This window comes from Chrysemys picta, chromosome 5, assembly GCF_011386835.1.
Source record: "Chrysemys picta bellii isolate R12L10 chromosome 5, ASM1138683v2, whole genome shotgun sequence".
Taxonomy (NCBI): domain Eukaryota; kingdom Metazoa; phylum Chordata; order Testudines; family Emydidae; genus Chrysemys; species Chrysemys picta.
In genome coordinates, this window is record NC_088795.1 from 79,137,141 (window position 1) to 79,154,688 (window position 17,548).

The 17,548-nt window shown below is 37.3% G+C and overlaps 1 protein-coding gene across 3 annotated transcripts in view; it reads left to right on the top strand.

The window, feature by feature from the left end:
• TENM3 (teneurin transmembrane protein 3) overlaps positions 1 to 17,548 on the top strand; it is a 2,213,160-nt gene that overhangs the window by 801,573 nt on the left and 1,394,039 nt on the right. The gene's annotated exons all lie outside the window — the stretch shown is intronic.

Genomic DNA, 17,548 nt, shown 5'->3' on the forward strand with positions numbered 1-17,548 from the left:
AAAAACTGAAATGCAGGCAAAGCAGGGTGGCTGCTAGATAGGCTGAATTCCATCATAGAAAAGCTCTGAAGCATCAGATGGGGGAAATTGCCTTGGCAGAAGGATCCAGGGACGCTTACCATCCAGAAGACGAGTGCAAGGCCCAGAGGTAGGAAGCAGCCCAGGAAGGCAACAGGAGACGTAAGCAAACAGTCTCTGATTACCCAACTCAGGATCCCTGGGTGCCATGTCCCCTAAAGACCTGACATTCCAATAGTTCTGCAAACAGCTTGGGCCTGTCTGCACATGCAGACTCTGTCCTTCCTGGTGTGACCTCACACAGTTTTGTCTCAGTACCAGACAGGACAAAACCATAGAAAAATAAGACTATTTGGCTAAAAACTTTTGAATGGCTTGCCTAGAGCCAGAGTGGAGCGTGGGACTGCCCTCCCCTCCCCCCAGTATCCCCACCACAGCAATGGAGGTAGAGACTCCTGAAAGTGCAGATTCAGAGTAGCAGCCCTAACATAAGACATCTGGGCTTAATTTTTGTTTCTGCTTTAATTTCCTTTGTTTCTCCCAGATGAAGAAAGGAGAGGGATATCAGGCCCCAGGACTAGCTATTGGAGGCCCATCACAGTATCCCTAGCACCTTGGGGTGAGACCCCTTACTACCCTGAAAGGGAAGGACTTAAATGACCCAGCTGCAGGTTTCAAGTCATAAAGAGAGGCTGAGGACTACAGGCCACATTTCTAAACTGACACACAGGGAACCTGAGGCAAGACTGCTGTTACCAAATGCCTAGTCACCAGGGAGTGCATTAAAGGGTGAGTGGCACAGTGACAACTACCTATAATAAAACATTTGCTTCTTTTGCAGTTTAGCAGCAAGGTTGGAAGGAGAAAGTTACTTCCTTTTTCCTGCAGTCATAACGTCTGCAGAATTCTCAGGAATTCAATGGGCATTTTGTGTGCAGACACCGTGGCAAAATGAGGACAGAAGCACATGGATGGATTTTAAGCATAAGGGCACAACTTTTATTAAACTTAAACACAGTGAAGAAGAGCTATCCCCCCATCACCCCATACTCTCCTATACCAGGTATTTGATTGGTTCCAGAGTTGGATCAGGACTCTTACCATATAATCCATAACTCAGGGTAGGCTCTCCTCAGCCTACCCCCCATGACGCATCTTGCTCTGAGTCTTACAACCCAACCCCACGAATGGGACAGAGGATGCAGAAGGGTGTGTGGACCTCTTTCCACAAAGTCTCACCCTATCCCATGAGCCCAAGGTCCATTGTCAAAACCCTACATCTTTTACTTCTGGGAACCACTGATTTTATCATTTTAACTGCACTGGACACCCACCGCAAGTTGCAACAATTTAACAACTCAGCCAAGTACCTCATTTAGGTACTAAGTGCATTCCTACTTAAAACACTGTGGCTTGAAGGTGTTATGAGGAAGGAAAAAAACTGCCTATCCTCTGCCATTTGGCCCAAGGGAGAAAAAAAATCCATCCTGACCCATAAATAGGCAATCTGCTAGACCTGTAGCATATGTCAGGCTGGATTTTCATACCTAGTTCACGGTGGGTAGAGTGGAGATGCTGAAAGAGGCTGCACGTGGCCCCTGCACTAGGTTAAATCCTGGAAGCTGAGAAATGCTGGCCAATCAGCACTGCTCCCCCCCCACACACACAACTAGCCAATGTGTGCCTGAGACTCCAAGAGGTGGGGGCGGAGCTCAGCGACTGTTTCCCTCCCTCGCTACTGGAGCTGTCCACTTACACCACCGGCCTCCTGAAGTTCCCCTGCCTGTTGAAGTGGGCAGGTGTCATTTCTCATTGTTAAAAGTAGATAAGTCCAAGCCATACTCTATGGAACCAGCTCCTTACTCCCCCACAGTTAAAGGTTGTTCTTACTTGGAAGATTGGTTAAAATGTATCTCAAATTGAAATTGTTAATTGAAAGAATTTTCTGGCAGATATCAAAATCTTGATATGTTAGATCAAGCCATCAACTTATTCACTGAATCATTGTAGTTTTGCTTTAGCTCAGTCTTTTTTATTATTACAATATAAATAGAATGGCTTATAATTATTTATTGTCAAGGACAGAGACAGCATATTATTTTTATAACATGTATTGTATTCTGTAACCTGACTCTGAAAAGGGCCTAGGAGTCATTATAAGCAACCAGCTGAATAGAAGCTCCCGGTTCAATGCTATAGCTAAAAGGGCCAATAGAATAGTTGGCTATATTAATACAAGAAACTGGATTAACAATTAAAATTGGAAAATAATATTTCTTTATCAGTTATGTGATATCATAGCCATTGTGACAGATTACCCAATTGATGTGGTAAATTCTCCAACATTGAGAATATTCAAATCAAGATTGGATTTTGTCTTGAAAGATGATAAGCTCCAATTTAGCCTGAAGTTATGGGCTTGAAACAGGAACCAAAGGGTGAAATCCTGTGGTCTATGTTATGCAGTAGGTCGGACTTGGTGATAATAATAGTCCCTTCTGGTCTTAAAGTCGTCATCTTGATTTCAAGCAATTTGAAAAAATATAAATCAGTCCTTATTTCCATGTATTTTATTGCTTAGTTTTAAAACAGCAGAGCAGTAGAAAATCAAAGCATAATATAGTCCAGTACTTGTAAAGCACTTTATGCATTTATGCATAGCTCATAAATAGGGTCTATTGAAATCTATTTACTTTGTGGAATAGACTTACAATCTTACTGTAGTTTAAGAATAAAATTGGTTTTGTCCTAGTGTAATTTGAAAGCAATCACTTAAATAAAAAGGCTTTTTCTAAATTGTCTGGTTCTGGTTACATAACTTTTAGCTGCACGGACTGTAGCAGACTCTTGCTATAAAATTATTGAACATTAGTTTTAATGGTATTTGTCTCTTTATATTATATGCCCAGAGAAATCATTGAAAGCACCTGTTTTACTTTTAAAGTATAGTTGCTGCTCCCCTTAAAAACTCGTCCAACTATAACGTTGCTAAATGAAGACATAAAAAGCAAGCATTTGTCTGCAGTAGTACTGTAATTATCACCTGAACACACAGCAAATGCTACTAGTAATCAGATATTGAGCAGGCAGTCTTATCATTTGCACTGTATGAAATAAAAAGCATGACAAGGAAGCTGATCATTAGCCCTCAAAAGCTTAAGAAATGTAGTTTACAACATCAAGTCGTATTATGTGTTTTCTGTTCAGATTAATACTCAGACTAGTCTATAGTGGGTGTAGATTGGAGGTGGAACACTTAGATATCTTACCAACAAAATCTAAGATTGATACTCGTTTATTGATTTGTTAACCAATTGCCTGAGTCAAACCACTGGGAAGCGAACACAGACAACAAACTAGCCAGCACCATTAGTAGCCAGTTTCAAATTGTTATTGCTGTTTTAATCTGTGTTTTGCCACTTCCTCATTGCCAAAATATATATGTTGAAAACACATGGCTTAAAGTAGCTGTAAAACTGTTTATGCCTTAATCTTATCACAGGTTTTCAAAATGGAGTATGATTCTAATTCAGTTATTTAAATAGAAATGAAAATCTATCCTTGAAATTTGTTAGAAAAACCTTTCAATAAATATGAAACCTCTGGCATACTTTATTAAACTAGTTACATTCCATCAGTGCAGTGATGTTGTTTTCCATCCATAGTTTCAATGAGAGCAACATCTGGCTCTTTTCCCGTAATCAATATAATCTCTTAAGAGTCTCAGTTTCAAAATCAGCTGCAGAAAGCATCTATTACAGGTTTGCAGATTTGATAGATTTTATAAGAAGCAATTATGTCATTAACAAATTATCCAGTTATCAAGCCATCTCATTGAGATAATAAGGGAAAAACTCAATGCTGATTATTGTATAGAGAAAGGAAGACTAATATGATGTGAAGAACATTTTGTTAATTTAAGTGAATCTTATAGAATTAACCTTTAGAACTATAGCACCGTTAGGACTAAATGCAATCTGTGTTTCCAATCACTTAATACAAATGATAGAAAATGAGAAGTAGTGGAATTAATTGTTTACTGTCCCAAAAATGAGCCAAAGAAGAAAGCTCATCTCTGAATCTCTAACTTTTTAGTCCGTATATTCTTACCGTATATCCTCCACACTCTCCCTCGCTTTTTTTTTTTTTAAGACAGTGAGAATTCACATTCTGTTAGCATTAAGATGCTGATAACTCTTGAGACGTTACCTTCACAGCTGGATAAACAGAAAAGTTCTGTTGTGTGTATTTCCTATTTTACTTGTGGGGCGGTGTCTCTCACTGTGATGGATGACTATTTAATATTTGGTCTTTCTGCTAGGCTTCTTTGTTTATCCTTCTGAAATATGAAAAGAGGTTTTTTTCCTTCTGCCCTGGGAGGGGGCTATTGATGCCACTCAGACACTAATGGGTAAAACAATATTATTGATGCAAAAGTACATATTTGGGTAATATTGGGTGTGGCCTTTCTTTACATTGTGACAAATGTAGTATGTATTTTCATCTCTTCAGACTATGAACCACTAATTGTGCAAAATTATTTGTGATGCTGCTGTAATGAGGGACCCAGTCTATCTGAATAATTAGGGAAAATAGTTTTATAGATGAAGATCTTATTGCAGCTCTCAGAGATTCAAACTCCCTTCCAGGAAGGTTTTAAAAGCTGTGAAATAATTTGTGACGTACTTTTTACAAGAGCCATGGCCTGAATATTGAGTCTTGTTCAACTCATAAGTTGAATTAGATAAATTCATGGAGGATATGTGTATCATTAGCTATTAGCCAGGATGGGCAGGGATGGTGTCCCTAGCCTCTGTTTGCCAGAAGCTGGGAATGGGTGATGGGATGGATCACTTGATGATTACCCATTCTGGTCTTTCCCTCTGGGGCACCTGGCATTGGCCACTGTTGGAAGACAGGATACTGGGCTAGAAATGGACATTTGGTCTGACCCTGCATAGCTGTTCTTATGTTCTTAGAATGCTAGTTAGTTACAAATCAGAATATACATGAAGTTCTAGATGGTGTACCCTGGAAAGCAAGAGCCATAGAGAAACCAAGGCTCGCCTGCCTTACTTACATTAATGAGTACTTTTACTACACAAACAGTCCTATTGATCTAATGAGATTTCAGTTTGATTTCTTGCATAGTAAGGTACTAAGCAATGAGTAGAGGAGGCAGAATTTGACTCAAATTAGTAGTACATTCACAGGCAGAGATTAAGGGAAAATGTTCCCATCACTAATGCTAATAAGATATCTGCTTAGGCATCAAAGGGAGAATATACTCTGTGTTTATATTATTTTATCTTAAAAAGTACTACTTCAGAAAAAAATATGTTCCTTGGAAAAGAGCTGCCACAGTGGCAATGCTTCATTGCAGCTTCCTAGTGCAACTTCCCACATCCCATTCTCTAATGCATGCAGCTATTATTTAATATATATATTTTTCTGTACTGGATGGGAGGAAGGCAGCATTTCAAAAGTTTCATCTTTCATGGATGAGCAGAACATGACCTTATTTCCACTAGTGCTTGCCTCCTGCAATCTTGAGATATGAGACCTGCACCAGATCCTAATAATAATTCTTGTTCAAGAGAAAGGGGTAGGGAAGAAGAGGGAGGGACATTCCAAGTCCTCCTCCCAGTAAGTCCTGAGAGAAAATTCATTCCCAGACTCAGATTGGGGGGGTCAATTTAATTTGTGCATATGAGCAAGACTCAACATAGTGAACATATACAATATATCCCTCAATTAGGTGTACACACTCTCAGCTTCTTCCCTCCTCCTCCCCACATGTACCTTTTTTTGCATTAGGGAAAGGATTTCTCAGATTTTAACTAACAGTATGGTTTGGTGAATAAGGTATCCAAAATATCCAGGTGTGGAGTTTAGTTCTCTACATTATTTTCCATATAAATTCTACCAACTGGAAATACCCTAAAAGCTAGAGGTAAAAGTATGTCTTTACTGCAGAGTTATCCCTGGTGATCAGCTCTTGGGTCTGAGCAGTCAGGTTAGCTTAGTCTAGGTTTGAGCAGCCACGCTACAAAACCATCCCAGAGTTGCCAGGTCCTCACTGCTGCTGTACTCCCCCATGTGTATCGCTAGGATTTCTGGGTGCAATCCTATGGTTCTTTGTGCTACAGTAAACTGAACTCCTCTTGTTTCTTTCCCATTGCATTGTCAGAAAATTTGTCTGCTCTTTGGAAACATGGGGTGAATTGTGGAAAGATACTGGAAGACTATGAGCACTCGAGTGATTTAGCAAGTGTGTTCACTGCAAAGTGGATGGGTTACCACCCAGAATGAAAGTGGAACCGGGGCTTGATTCCATACCAAGAGCTGACCCAGGTTGGGTGTGGACATGAGGGGGAGGGCGTTAGGGGGAACAATTTGGTAACAGGCCAAGCTAACTCTGCAGTGAATACATACCCTAAATGAATACTGTTGTTAGTTACTTAGTCATGTATTTTTCCTCCCTGATATTTCAGATTTTCAAATTTAAAATAATTAACTTGTATTTTGTGACCAGTGTAATAGGTTCTTACAAATTGAGTATACTCTACAGATAATATGTAGTAAGATTACCTATATTTATATAATCTTTAAGAATATTAAGGTTGTTTAATCCTTATGAGTGACATCAATATGGACCCAATTAGCACAGTTTGCAGCCACTTCATAATTCAAAAGCGTGTGATCATTCAGCTGGAAGCACATTTGACAGAAACTCCATAGTCATGAAGGTAAAAGCTTGCAAGATCACCCACTAGGATGGAGAAGCTGTCATTCTTTCATCAGTGCTGTTGAATACTAATGTCAAGGTCAGAATAGTGTAATTTTAGGCTGCCAAAATATTGTTGGAATTGATACACTAGTAGATGCTCAAGAAAGTAAGGAAATACAAGTTTAATAAACTTTGATATGGCAGTTATAAAGTTTGTGGACTGTCTCATATACTGTATTACTCTGTGTGTTCTAATAAAAGACATTAGCATTTATTTTTTACATATATTATCTAATTCTGAGATTTGCCATCTGTTTTTAAAATACATACATATATGTGTATATATACACATATATGTATGTATTTTAAAAACAGATGGCAAATCTCAGAATTATATATATATATATATATATAATGAAGAAGCTTAAACATTCCCCCTGCATAACAGTTGTAATTTCCAGCATTATCTTGATACTTCTGAAATTTTGCATATATGCTATTTTTAATACAAATGTAGGTGAGTTTAAGTGTTTATAAACAATGGCGCAAAAATACTATGATTCCCCCCATCCCCCTTATACAGAGTGCAATCCACTGCTAGAATTAGGCTCCTTATATTGAATTGACACCTCCCCCCAAATGATGACTTGTATATCTTAATTTCCACATGTTCACAAACACAATATGATTATCACCATTCTCTATGGATGAAAGTTTTGCATATTTTCAAGATAATAAAAATAAGTGTGTTTTAAGCAGGATTTAATTATTTTGACAGTACAGGTAAGTATTTGAATTTACCTTTAAGGGGAAGATATTTTCAAAACCATCTGAGGTATTTAAGAACATAATTCCTATTGAAATGACTTGTGCTCCCAGATCCTTAATTTGAAGGATTTAAAAAACTCCCTTGTCTGTTTTAGTGGAGATTAAGCTTTTTTTTTTCTCAACATAGTAACTCCTTAATGTAATGCCATTACATTATGGCAATTATGTTAGATTTCCATATTCAGCTAGACAGACGTGGACCAAAATCAAATCAACTAAATCAATATTACTGATGATCCAACAGCAGTTAAGATCTTAGTAATAAGAATTCCATTGTGAGTTTGGTTACTCAAGTTTCCTCCTAAATACTGAAATTCTGGAATAACAAAATGGAGCAAGCTGATGGTTTTATATAAGCTAAAACCTGTAAGTGCCTTTTTTGGGTTCAATTTTTTTTTTAAAAAGGTTCTTTGGTTTTGATTGATTTTTACATTACATGAATATGTCAATGAACAGTGGCAAGCAATACCTCAGTAGGATTGCTTTTCATATTCCAGATACAGCTTTGAAAGATGTCTAAAATGACATGTTTGCAGTAAAATATACATGGCCGGGTGAACTTTCCTGGTCTTATCTTGCGCCTCAGTAATTCTAAAACAGTAACTGAAGTCTTTGTTCTCATGAACTAGACATCTTTTAAAATATATTTATTAAAATGAAATATTCAAAGATTCCAAAGTTATCATAAACATACAGAGAATGTATCCTTTCCTTCTTGTGCATGGTTAACTTTCATTCATATTAATGGGGGTTAGGAACATGCTTCAAGCAGAGAAGACCCTGTCATTTTTAAAACCTATCTAGTGAATATTTGGCTTGGTTGAGTTCATGTTGCCTATTTACTACACTGTTGAAAGACTAGGTGTTAGGAGAAAAAATATTTTTGCATTTAACTTCTTTTTATTAATCTAATTGGTTTTGAATGGTCTAAAAATGCACTCATTCGGTATTATTTTGAGGCGATGATATGGACCTTACAAATATTTTTAAGAGGCCTAATTGTGTGGTACATTAATCGCTAATATCTTGTATGCAGCAGTATGTCACTGCTTGTTAAATACCAGGTGTTTCTTTTTTTATAAGGTAACCCCAAGGGAAATATCAAGTTTATAGAAAACTTTAATAAGGGTGCTGATGATCTAATTTAAAAAGTAGATGTTGCTTGATTCAGTTTGAAAAACATTTACCTTTGGGTCTGAAGGCCAAAAGTTCAAATCAACTTTCAGAAAACTCGTATAAGAATTTCCACTATGAATAATTAATAAAATACTTGCACAGATTTTGGTTTCATCTTAGACTTAATACTTAAGTATCTATTGCCTGCATATAGTTAAAGTGTTCCTGAGTAAAAGTAGTGTGTTAGCCTCATTGCCCTAATAATATATTTGTAATAAAACGTCCAGTTTAACAACTCAGTACAAGACGGGGCCTCTTTCCAAAGTAGCTTGGATGCTTAAAGAGGTGGTTAGCCAAAGATACCTGTAACACTGTATGATTTTTCTTTGGCTTGAAATAAATAAACAAACCATGCTTTTATTAAAACAATTACCATATTTATGGTCCTGGATAGCAGCCTCTTCACCTTTTTTATTCTTGTGTGACTTTTGGTGTCTGAGTTCAGATTCATCAAGTCCTAATGTGAACAAATAGCTGGAAGACAATTGACTCCTGTGATTCAAGTCTTAAGCTTCTTTCTTGAATCCTATGGCTTGAGAAATATATGTTGACATGTTAGTGGAATTGTAAGTATTGGGTGGGCATCAAAGTAATTGTCAGTGACAGACATGTTTTTAGAAAGACAAATTCTCACATGAATTGTGTGAGGCAGCCTCAGAAGGATGTCATAGTTACAGCCAGCACATATGCAATGTTGCTTTCAAATATTGTACATGTTCCAAGTGTTAAAATGAGTTTGTGGAAATGACATCTATGATTGAAAGGGCTTTGCCTCATGCAAATTATAATGGATTTTGTATATCTGTCTTTTCAATTCAAAAGGATCTGTTGGAGCCATATAACTATTTTACATCTGTAAATTGTTCATATATTAAAATTAAGCAGTAATGATGCGAAAAAGTTGTCCCAGGCTGGGATAGTGCAACACATGATGAGGCCTTTTTAACCTAAAGATCTATTATACTGTTGCCTGCTAATAAGTGGTCTGAGTCTAGCAGGACCATACACCATGGGGTTCTTTATTGTAATGGTGAAATATAAATTGAACCTTTTTCAGGCTAAAAACAATATAGTATAAACCAGTAGTTCCATACATCAAAAATTAACAGCCTGAAAATGGCTTCCATGAAGCATGGTATCTAAGTACTGAGTAGCTGGAGCCTGTCTGGAAATTTGGTATCATATGAATAAAGGTGTGTCTCTTCTATCTAGATACCATACACTTGTTTCTCTGTCCCCTACTCCTCCCTCTCCCACAATTCAACTTGTAACCCAAGAACTTTGCTCCTTTGTATTTTGGGCAATATAATTGTCTCAAAACAAGCAAGCAAGCAACCAACCAACCAAAGAAAAATCTGCCAAATGGTACAATATTATAAATAGCCACAACTTTTGATAATGTCAAGCTATGTGGACCTGCAAAATTGAAGACAAGTTAACATTCACTGTTAAGCAATAACAATCTAATTACAGTGCAATGCAAGTTAATTCTAACATGAACAAGAAATGAAATGGTAGACTACCAGTAAGTGGAGAAGAAACAGTTAATGAAGTGATGATATTGTGTGCCAGTGCCCAGAGATCTATTATGGTACTCTCTCTTCAGGTCCACACTCACCCTCCCTCCCTGTAATATTATTTTTTGTATGATGTTGTCAGAATTAGTATTAATTGGTCAGGAAGGGAGGAAACTAAATGCTTTTCTGTGCAGTATGGACATGGGTGAATGCATGCATTGAGATACATGCATAAGATATAAATGGTCTAAGTTCTTAAAGGTTCCAATATCCAGTGTTTTTATGTAATTACAATAGCTTGGCTCTGTGAATGAAGTATGTGTAGAAAACTCTAGTTAGAATTCTGTTCATACACATTAATGGCTAAAAATAATGCTCATGAAATCTAAATCACCCGTAATGGTGTGTGGCTGATAGTGCACCCCCATTTATTGTGTGTGTGTGTGTATAGATGGAGATACGCTTTTGGATGTATGTATTTAATTTGTGTGAGAAGTAATTCAATTTAGAAAGTCCATAGACCTTCATTTCTCTCTCTCTCTCTCTCTCTCTCTCTCTCTCTCACACACTCACACACACACACACACACATCGTATTTTAATATGCATTCACAAATCCATTCCTTGTGGGCAGGAGTGGAAATATATATAATAAATACAGCAAAGAGTCCTGTGGCACCTTATAGACTAACAGAATATCCACTTCTTCGGATGCATGTAGTGGAAATTTCCAGGGGCAGGTATAAATATGCAAGTAAGAGTGAGTAAGGCTAGAGATAACGAGGTTAGTTCAGTTAGGGAGGATGAGGCCCTCTTCTAGCTGTTGAGGTGTGAACACCCAGGGAGGAGAAACCGCTTTTGTAGTTGGCTAGCCATACACAGTCTTTGTTTAATCCTGAGCTGATGGTTTCAAATTTGCAGATAAACTGAAGCTCAGCAGTTTCTCTTTGAAGTCTGGTCCTGAAGTTTTTTTGCTGCAGGATGGCTACCTTTAAATAGCAGATCCTGCAGCAAAAAAACTTCAGGACCAGACTTCAAAGAGAAACTGCTGAGCTTCAGTTCATCTGCAAATTTGAAACCATCAGCTCAGGATTAAACAAAGACTGTGAATAGCTAGCCAACTACAAAAGCAGTTTCTCCTCCCTTGGTGTTTACGCCTCAACAGCTAGAAGAGTGCCTCATCCTCCCTGATTGAACTAACCTCGTTATCTCTAGCCTTACTCACTCTTGCTTACATATTTATACCTGCCCCTGGAAATTTCCACTACATGCATCCGAAGAAGTGGGTATTCACCCATGAAAGCTCATGCTCCTATACGTCTGTTAGTCTATAAGGTGCCACAGGACTCCTTGCTGCTTTTACAGATCCAGACTAACACGGCTACCCCTTTGATAATAAATACAGTTGTTACTCCCTTTCTAGAGATAAGCTTTAGGCTTCAAGTAAAACTTTAAAATAATTTATTCTCTATCTAGCCTTTCTGAATGACTAAACTGGTCACAAATTACAACATGGGTGCATGAGTGACTTTTTGGCATAGTACACCTGATAGCGGTTGTTTATATATAGAATAAAATCCTGATCAATCTCTGACACTTATTACTGGCTTCCTGCTGCTTGGAAATGTGTACTGTAATAGCATTTGTATATTTTCTGTTCCCTTAAGGTTTCAGATTTCTGCTTCATAAGAGCACAGAAAATTAGAAGAAAAATCGTAGACATTGTAACAGAAAAAAATAAAACTAGAAATTTTTATCCTGTTCTAAACAGACCCAGTGTTTGTGCACACAATTATTTAACTTTGAATATCACACGTATATAAATTATAGTACTATAAATTATAGTTTGCTCTCTTGCCAGTAACTAGACCACAATACTTGAGGATTAAAAAAAAATCTCCTTACATATAGCAGAAGGAATTTTCTTAGAAAAATTGAGTTATAAAATTAAAAATTGATCCATTCCCTTGTACACCATGGTGTACTGAATTCAATAGTACAATACTTGGCAAAAATTACCAGATTGCCATTGATTTTTACCTTTTCAAAGGATCCTATCCAGCAGCAAGTAATTTAGCTTTCTGAGGCGTGTGTGGTTGCACACCCATTTAATCTATTCAGGAGAAGGGTAAGTAGTTTCAAAAAGGTGGGACAAACAAACCTATCTTTCCTAGGATCAGTAGGAGTGAAGCTGCTGGAAGGGTGGATCAATGTAAAGAATTTCTCAACTTTCCAAGCAGCTTTTGGACCTGATTCAGCAAGGTACTTAAGCATATGACTAACTTTAAGTACATGAGTTAGTACTGTTGAATCTGTTAACTTTACTTCCAATGAGATGCAGCTGCAGAAGTAATCTTGGACTAAATGGAAACAAATATTCTTTGATCTACATTTTCTCAATACATGTATTTATTGTGCTGCTTTTATTAATAAATATGGGAGAAATTCTGGTCAGATTGGAGTGAATGGGAGTTTTTCAATTGACTTCAGGAGGACCAGGATTTCACCCTATTTCTCTTGTAAATACGTTTATGGCAAATCCAGGAGAGATCTGTCCCAGACTTTTTAGGTCTATTGTGTGTACGGTTTGTAGATGAAGTACTGATATAATGCAATATAAGTTTATTTTTTCAAGTGTGAATTTGTCCCATAATTGCCTTTAAAATGTTTTTGCAAACTATGAAAAGACAGTAAAAATAATGTTGCTTACAAGGAATTAGTCCATGTATTTTTGTTAATCTTGACTAAATATTAAAGTTGAATACTTAACTGCCTTAATTAATTATTTGTAGGGCTGTCGATTAATCGCAGTTAACTCATGTAATTAATTCAAAAAAATTAATCTGATTAAAAAATGAATCATGATTAATCCACTGTTAAACAATATAATACCAATTAAAATGTATTACATATTTTTGGATGTTTTTCTACATTTTCAAATATATTTGCATTCTGTGTTGTAATAGAAATAAAGTGTACATTTATAAGCGCATTTTATATTTTTATTACAAATATTTGCACTGTAAAATTTTACAATTCACCTAATACAAGAATCATAGTGCAATCTCTCTATCATGAAAGTTGAACTTACAAATGTAGAATTATGTACAAAAAATGGGATTCAAAAATAAAACAATGTAAAACTTTAGAGCCTAAGTGTCCACTCAGTCCTATTTCAGCCAGTCGCTCAGACAAACAAGTTTGATTACAATTTGCAGGAAATAGAGCTGTCTGCTTCTTGTTTACAATGTCCCCTGAAAGTGAGAACAGGCATTCGCATGGCACTATTGTAGCCGGCCTTGCAAGATATTTACGTGCCAGATGCGCTAAAGATTCATATGTCCCTTCATACTTCAACCACCATTCCAGAGGACAGGCATCCATGCTGATGATGGATTCTGCTCGATAGTGATCCAAAGGAGTGCAGACCAATGCATGTTGATTTTCATCATCTTAGTCAGATGCCAGCAGCAGAAGGTTGATTTTCCTTTTTGGTGGTTTGGGTTCTGTAGTTTCTGCATCGGAGTGTTGCTCTTTTAAGACTTCTGAAAGCATGCTCCACACCTCATCCCTCTCAGATTTTGGAAGGCACTTCAGATTCTTAAACCTTGAGTTGACTGTTGTAGCTATCTTTAGAATCTCACATTAGTACCTTCTTTGCGTTTCGTCAAATTTGCAGTGAAAGTGTTCTTAAAACAAACAATATGTTGGGTAATCATCTAAGACTGTTATAACATGAAATATATGGCAGAATGCTGATAAAACACAGAGCAGGAGACACACAATCTCCCCCATGCAGTTCAGTCACAAATTAAATTAATGTTTTGGTTTTTTTTAATGGACATCATCAGCATGGAAGCATGTCCTCTGGAATGGTGGACGAAGCATGAAGGGGCATACAAATGTTTAGCATATCTGGCACATAAATACCAGCAAAGCCAGCTACAAAAGTGCCATGCAAATGTCTATTCTCACTTTCGGGTGACATTATAAATAAGAAACAGGTAGCAGTATCTCCCGTAAATGTAAATAAACGTGTTTGTCTTAGGGATTGGCTGAACAAGAAGTAGGACTGAGTGGGCCTGTAGGCACTAAAGTTTTACGTTGTTTTGTTTTTGAGTGCAGTTATGTAACAAAAAAATTCTACATTTGTAAGTTACACTTTCACAACAAAGAGATTGCACTTCAGTACTTGAATGAGGTGAATTGTAAAAATACTATTTCTTTTGTTTTTACAATGCAAATATTTGTAATAAAAATAAATATAAAGTGAGCACTGTACACTTTGTATTTTGTTTTGTAATTGAAATCAATATATTTGAAAATGTAGAAAACATCCAAAATATTTAAATAAATGTTATTCTATTATTGCTTAACAGTGCAATTAATCGTGATTAATTTTTAAATCGCTTGACAGCCCTAATTATTTGTGAGAAAAATACCTCCATTTTGAGGTCTAAGCATTTGAAGTGTATGTGAAATTCCCAAGTTAATCTCACATGCAATTTGTTTTTGCCAAGATATGGCAAGTTCCAGTGAGGCACAAGAACCATGCAGGGACAAATTCAGCATTACTGTTTACCTTAAACTATGGTTTTAATGCACCCACAGGCTTTTTTTTGTTTGTTTGTTCATTTTGTTTTGTTTTTTGTTTTCACCATTTCTAAAAATAAAAAATGAACTGTACATATTTTCCCCATAGATCTCCCCTTTACATTCTCCCACAGAATTCCATGCCTCAGAAGCTTCCTAATAATTATTATTCATGTTTAGTTATCATGTCTAGAAAAAATAGCTATCAATATCATGTAAAACATTACCTAATAAACCAGAAAAAGGAAAGCAAGAACTCCCTAAAACATGCAATAAGTTCAGCTGCACTTCTCAGCACTATATTGTAAAATTCATCCTTAAATATACAAAATAAATTAATTTTAAAAAATCACCAACAAAAACATTTTAAAAGGTACTACAGATGAGGTTTGGTATATGTAGGGACAGCATTCCAGGGTTATAGGTCATAATGGAAAATGCCCGGTTTCTGGTACTCTTCAGATTATTCCAGCTTCTATAAGCAAATCCAACCTTATGGCATGAATTCTAGATGTCTGATTTGCCCACTATGGAAATTTGGTGGAAAATCTGCATTAACTTAACTGGCTCATCCTTCTTCTAGGTATTGGAACAATTGTTTTAATGCAAAACTTTGGCATGTCATAAAGAAATCTATGTGTCCAGCCAGCCAGCATTATTATTTAAATCACAGGGAGCGAGGGCAAGAATCCTGGCCTTTCATCTCCCAAAAACGCATGCATTTTCATTTGAGCTAAATGGGATAGTCTTTTGCTGACAATAGTAGTTGGTCCTTTATCTTCACTCAGGACCAACCACTAAGAGGCAACTTTGCTTAGTTGTGCAGACAAAGCCATTATGTGCTTCTGCAAAATCCTTGTACAGTGTTTGTTCATTTAATTCATTCTTAGCTTCCCAGTATTACTTGCTTTTCACTTTTCATTGAGATTGATCTTGGGCACTTCAATAACTCACTTCCATTGTTCTTCATGAACTTTATTCTACCTGAAACGGATGTTTTTTTTTCTCCTTTATCCCATTAACCTTGGGAAATGTTTTTTTAGCATTTTGGTGTCCTGGCATTGGCATAGGTTTCTCTGAACATTGTGTTTTCAGTACTTTGGCCCTAATCAGTTCTGTTTTCTTGGTGGCCTGTAACTTTAGAGAGTAGGGACTGTACTATTGCAGCCTCATGGTGAACAGGGAGAGGACCCACTGGGGCTGCTTAAGAACCCCAAATGGACAGAGGCTTCATGGGGAGGGAACTCTTGGTTGGTATATATTGGCGAGCAAAGGGAAACAACTGGATGGGTGGGGCCTCATTTGTATTTTTGTAACATGACTGTTAGGGTTGTCTTGGTTAAAACACAGTTTAATTTTGAGTTTGGGAGTAATAAAACACTATTTTGCCTGTTGGGAAATGAAAGGACATGAGACTGCACAACTGTGCCTGGGGTAAGGAGTCATCGTGACCCAAAAAATGTTGCATTGCACATGTGTATAGTGTAGCCTGAATAAAGCTAGGGAAAGAGGAGAAAGGGGCTTCTCCCTTCAGAGGAAGGGGCAAGTGCATCCCTGGGGGCAAGGACTATGTTAAGAATCCTATATACTATTGATCCCTCCTTGAAGACTGCAAAGATGTAGTGCAGGGGCAGCACAAGGTACAGAGAGGGCTTTTGCTGAAGCCTCCTACAGCTTATTTGAGGAATTCTGGTTAGGGTCCCTCTGCCTAGCAATCAACTCTGTAATCACTTCAGCTAAGTCAGGTGGTAGAGTCCCTGCAGTAGATCAGCCAAAACTTCCCTAGGGGTTGGAGACAACCTGCCTGGACTCCTCCAACTCTGGACAATAAACAGCAAATGGATTTGCATCAAAGTTGGGGGAGGGGAAAGGAAAGTAAGTAGCTATTATAGGCATGCACTGCCTTATTGGACAGTCACTCCATGAGAGGGGGAATGAAGTTAAGGCTATTGCCAAGACACCCTGGAGGGGTGGGAGTCTGTCTTAATAGATATATACAGATATTATAGATTTATTATTGCTGGCTTTTCCATGCTTATACTGTGTTCCCTTCATCACCAGTAAATTTTCTAGGTTTTGTGCAATGGACTCAGTGCTGACACAAGGGACTGTCCAAGGGGCCCCAGTTTCTGGGTAGAGGCGTGAGCTGGTATTATTTGTAAAGTTTCCAGAAGGAGCACCTAGATAATTGAACAGGCAGGAGGGTTACATTTTTAGATGGTATCAAATCCTTATCAATGAGGCTCTTCCAGCTAGCAAAGCCCACAGGAACACTGTCTCATCAAAATGTCTGGATGTAAAAGATGCAGCATATATCTGCAATTAGAACCAGGTTAATTACAGAAGTTTAGGAAATATTTAAAAATGGTCATGTTAGATTTGGAGGTTGATAAATAAACATTTATATATTCCTTTATTTCAAGATGCACACAACTCACAGAACATTGGTTAATTATTCTTGTAAGGGTCACAGTCACTCTCTGGCAGCTTCTGGATGCTTGAATAATTCTGTGACCAAGATTGCTTGTTTTTCCTCACCAAGCACTGATTGGAGGCAGGGGGGAGAGCCTCTGCCTTCAGATGTGGACCTTACTATCATTATCCATGCCTTGGTTACCTCCTACTGCAATGCACTCTGCATGAGGCCACACTTTGTTAATTTGGAAACTTAAACTGGCACAGAATGT